Genomic DNA, 5,047 nt, shown 5'->3' with positions numbered 1-5,047 from the left:
GTTTATAGAACTTTGAGTGTCAAAAGACTTATTTTTCATGGGCCTTCCCACAAGTTTTAAGTATGGAAAGTTATCGGTGGAAAATACTTCTGCAATCACACAGTTGACACTTTCCCTTTGCATTACCATACTTCGAGATATTAATCTTACAATCCATTGCTTTCTCAGAATTGAGCCCTCTGTCTTCTCCTGTGGCTGCATCAAGCAAGCTCAAGTTGTCAAAACCAGAGAATGCAAGAAAGAAAGGCACACCTGTGTCCCTCATGGGTATGGAAATCAAGAATGTGTTTAATGAGCCTTTCTGCTACAAGTGTATATCTCAGCCAGTCAGTTGAGGGAAAGCTCTTGGATCAGAAATGAATGACCCCTTTCACTAAATACTACACAATTGGTACTCATTGACTTCTAGAACAACTGGAGAAAAAGCACAGGTGTTGGGAGTGCAGCGCACTGAGAAACTCCCATATGTGTCAACGAAGATATCTGCCATCACATCCTTCCTCACTGTGCCTATTTCCGTTGGCATCCATTCGCTTTCCTCTTTGATTTATGGCTATTGCAAAGAGTCTCAGGGTTGGAAACTTCACTGCTTGTGTTGATTCAACCTACGTTTCTGCCCCTGTTTAAGGTGCTACCATGCAGCCTTGTGGTTTTGAGAACCCAAAATCAGGAAATATGCACACAAACCCTAAAGGGCCAAAGGCTACCAAAGTTATTCCCAAAGTGAAGCATGAGTGTCCAGCTCCTTCTTCATATGAGACCAAGGTATGGCTGGTTTTGTCACATGCATGGCTAATTGACTCTATGTCCCTTTTCCTTTTCAGTATCTCAGACGGCTCCTTCCTTGAAGGTAATTGCACCTTGCGCTTCTCTTCCTATGACCTACACATTGCAGTAAATACACAGCATTTATTGGATATCATTTTCCCAAACCCATGCAGCCTCCCACTGGATTGAGACATTCTCGTGAAACTACAGACATAGAGATGAAGGGTGCCAGGAAGAAGGATGTCAAGACTATTACATAAGGTACATTTTGCACTAGGAGTTCTTTGCAAAGGCGTCTATGGAAACACCTGAAATGTTGGCATTAAGTGAAAACCTCTAAAAGGCTCCCATTCCTCATTCTTCTGTATCCCCCATTGGAAGGGGAGATTGGATACAGAAAAGGACAATGTCAACCTGGGCATTCACGTTGGTACAGAATTGCCTTTATCAACGTGAGAAAAATACCATCCAAGGCAACCATTAACTCAGTTGTGTGTAAAACCCAAGATCCACCACTGGATTTAGGGATGTATAATCATGAAGGAGGAAGCTTAGGCTAAGGTGCTGTAAAGTTTCCAGATATGCAGTGGACAGCTAGGTGGTAGTGTCACGCTCCTGAGAGACTGAGGTCCATATTGGACTTGGACACAAAAATAGATGGTGAGCCAGTGAGACATATGAAGAAGCCTCGGAAAAACAATCAGATTGCGTGCTACCATGACACCCAGCGTATTCTTTGATGGCTCACACCCATAGTGTGGTCTATGCACGGATTTATTCAGTCAGTGACCTCTTCCTTCTGTGTGCTTTATTCTGCACTCAATATGTTACGTCACTATACGTTTCCCCTCTCCTCTTTCCTATAGAAAAAGTATTGTATTATTAGGACATAGGCAATAACTTCCTCGCATGGTCTCTGAGGCTGCCCATCCAAAGTTCCTCCTTCACGACATTGATGCCATGGATCCTATTCCTATTCATGCCTGTAATAATCATTTTCAAGGGAGGGAATTGAACCCAGGACCTTGACATGCGAAGCAGTTTCTCTACCACTGAGCCTGAATGCCAGCTCTTCTGATTCATTGAGGAGTTTGGCAATTCCAAGGCTCAGGACATCGCACGCCAAACATGAAGAACACTTTCCTCAGTGTAGGCAGCTGAGCAGGACAGAAACCAGATGGTGAACACAAAAACCTGAATCCTGTTTTCTATTTCATGTCCCATCTGATTGGATACGTTTTATAGACTTGTGAAATGATGTCCCGTTCTAGGGACACAGATTTTTAGTTGAATTCACTTAAAAAGCTCATTGTTCCCTCGCACTGACGACTTCGCGTCCTCTACCTTTCGGCATACCTTCCCCCAGTCCATGTGTGCATCAATATTATATTGAGTGGAGGCCTTCTACACATTCGCCACCAATTTTGCACAGGCCCCTCGCATTTGATGTACCCAGGGGATTTGTCATGTTGTTCTCGCTACACTGCACACATGAGGCATGAACCTCAGTGTACCCATGCTGCCTTTATGCACTGATGTGTTATGCACGTGATGGTGCCAGTGTTGTCAAGTAACCTAGAAACCTTTCAGAGTGTAAATTGGGCCTCTCTCAGTGTATGCATCCCTGTCCCCTGTCCTTTCAGTCACTTGACACGACCCCAACTGTATTTGTTTTGAGCCATGCAGATGCCATTGAATCATGGTCTCTTTCTCTCCCTTGCAAATCCCTTCCTTGCTGTCACCATTTCCGACCCCTGGCTGCCCTCCATGCTCACTCATTGAGACACTGCTCTGGCCCTACCTGCAGGAACACCACCACATCTGAAGTCTTTTATCCCCACTAGCACTTACCAGGAGCTCAGTCAACTATCAGGTCAAGTAAGTCAAGACTCTTGGCAATGGTGACTGATACCATTGACTGAGGATGGGACCCATAATGTTGTTCCCTGCAATCCAGAAATCATGATGATCCAGAACTAAGGGAATCATCCAGTGGAAAAACAACTAAAGAGCTAGCCAAGGAGCAATGCAAGAAACACCAGTCTGTGTACCTAGGAAATTTATGTCAGGTTCATCCAATGGTTTTCCTAATACCTAGCATAAGATCCCAAGGGAGGAAACCCGGTGGCACAATGTTTGCCAAGCATGCCAAGTCCATGGGTTCCATTCGAGGATCACTCACTCACACACGGTAGCAATGTAAGTACTAAAATCAGCATTCAGCTGAAAGTGAAGCTGCAGGTAAGTGCATGTGTGGGAAAAGAGAAGTGAATTACTGTTAGACCTATGTATTTCCATTAGGACACAGCATCACTGTTCAGGATGTTCTAATTCATTTATGTAAATCTGCATATTTGTCAGCAGAACCACATTTCAATGTGAAGGCAGAGGAAGCGGGCACAACCCTTGGTGGTTCCAAGAAGCGGAAGCCAAAGGTATGTAAACATGTCCATTTCCCTTCCTGGCTACCCAACATTTGCCTTGCTCTACTAATGGACAGTAGGCCCCATGAAATGACCTCTCTGACTATTCTCATCAAGCCGAGATCATCACTGAATCCTTAGGTCTAAAAACACTTGGAAAGTTTAAGAATGTGCAAACCATTTCAGAATTCATGGTACCTTATTGAACTAGTTGCTCCTTAGGTCTGAGGCCTAAATTTGCTTGGGGTTTTCTGCTTCCATTTGGATAACCTCCTTAAATGATCAATGGCTTATGATCAAATATTAGACTGATGTAACAGCTGGTTATTATGATGAACTAATGAAAAACACCAATGGCCACCGAATGGAATCATGTTCAAGGGTGGTCCCTACTTGTGGCCCAAAAGGTTAGGATTATACCACTAGCCTCTAATCAAGGGCCATGGATTTCAATAGGCCTTGTCTTCAGTGTCTATTCCCCATTAGAGAACTGGGTCAATTCTGGAACACAGCTTCCTGAGCATTGAGGCAAGAGAGCCATGGGAAAATAGGGGAAGGGGCAACAATAGGAAAGGAAGATGTTAAAATATTACTGTTGGCACAAGCATAGGATCTTGTATCTCGAAGATCCAAGAAATTCCCCCAAAGGCTTGCAGAAGTAATAAACAATTTCACAAAAGGAGCAGGATAGAATATGAAAAGGAAGGAAGGAAGGAAGGAAGGAAGGAAGGAAGGAAGGAAGGAAGGGAGGGAGAGAAAAGAAAGATTCCTGTGCTTTCCCACAGACCCACAGTGAATGTTCGGACTATACAATCAGGAAAGCCATTTTCATTCCCATGATATTCTGAGTTACCCTTCTAGATTCTTCTGCACTCTTTTTGTGCCTGTCTCCTGGCCTTTTCAATTTTCATGTACCAGGGGGTCTTGAAAATGTGTACTCAAAATCACTTTTATGCCTTGGTACCCTTTTCTGTCACTGTTTTCTTTTTGACTAAAAAGTGCTGCCTACACAACCACATCATTAAGCCCAAGTTAGGTAAATGCAAAATGGAGAAGCCTCTCTCTCCCTAATTTGGCATCATATGCGATGGATGAGTCTTCCTCTCAGTAAAAATTTCCCCAAAGTTTATTTAGATTGCAAAAGTTTTTGTTCAGCTAAGGAGGCCCAGGTAACACTGTTCCGTTTCTCTTCAGCATAGCATAATTCCAATTGTCTTACAAACCTACGTGATTCTATCACAAATGTCCTGTCATCACAATGTTGCCAGTGTGTAATGCTGGCTGATATCCGAATTTGTCAGAATGTGTTCCAGTATATTTAAAATATCGTTCTCTCCTTTATGCTAGAAAACGTTGAGTCGGGTTAGGTGTTACAGGAGTAGTATATCTGCGCAGTTTCACGCATCAGATAGTATGTTTTGGGAGAATGTGTTTCTTCTGTGGTGGCATTCTCCTTTCAGAGTCAGTAGCCTTGTGAAGATGAATGTTGGTCTTCATGGGGGAGGATATATGAAGTCCTCTTTTCAATCGTTCAATTTTGGAAGATTAGACTTGTCTAGTTTTTTAATCCTTACTGATGTGCACAGCGCAAGTGACATGTTTACTTTCAAATCCTGATTCAGAATCGGTTATTGATATTAATTTTAAATGATATCAATTTGTTATTAATTTTACCAGAAAATCTCTGAGATTTACACAGGAGAGCACTTTGATGGTTTCTCTGAGGATGCATTTGAAAACGATACGCATACTCTGGATGGTAAGTGCCAAACTCTTTCAAATTTTTTCAGTGGCCAAAATATTTACTTAAAACCTAATTTGAAGTATGTGAGTATTTTTAGACATGAATCTTCTTA

The 5,047-nt window shown here is 42.6% G+C and overlaps 1 long non-coding RNA gene across 2 annotated transcripts; it reads left to right on the top strand.

Annotated features, from left to right (window-relative positions):
- The first annotated feature begins 46 nt into the window (after positions 1 to 46).
- Positions 47 to 4,964, top strand: LOC125614734. 2 transcript variants are annotated; one of them, XR_007345297.1, is made up of 5 exons: positions 47 to 254; positions 825 to 850; positions 942 to 1,029; positions 3,133 to 3,203; positions 4,869 to 4,964. It is a non-coding gene; the product is annotated as an uncharacterized LOC125614734 (long non-coding RNA). The 2 variants fall into 2 exon arrangements; XR_007345296.1 differs by having other exon boundaries at positions 47 to 267.
- The last annotated feature ends 83 nt before the right edge of the window (positions 4,965 to 5,047 follow it).

Source organism: Marmota marmota, unplaced genomic scaffold (genome assembly GCF_001458135.2).
Source record: "Marmota marmota marmota unplaced genomic scaffold, marMar, whole genome shotgun sequence".
NCBI classification, from domain to species: Eukaryota; Metazoa; Chordata; class Mammalia; order Rodentia; family Sciuridae; genus Marmota; species Marmota marmota.
Note: the sequence above shows the minus strand (reverse complement) of the source record. Positions and strands in the feature narration are given on the sequence as shown.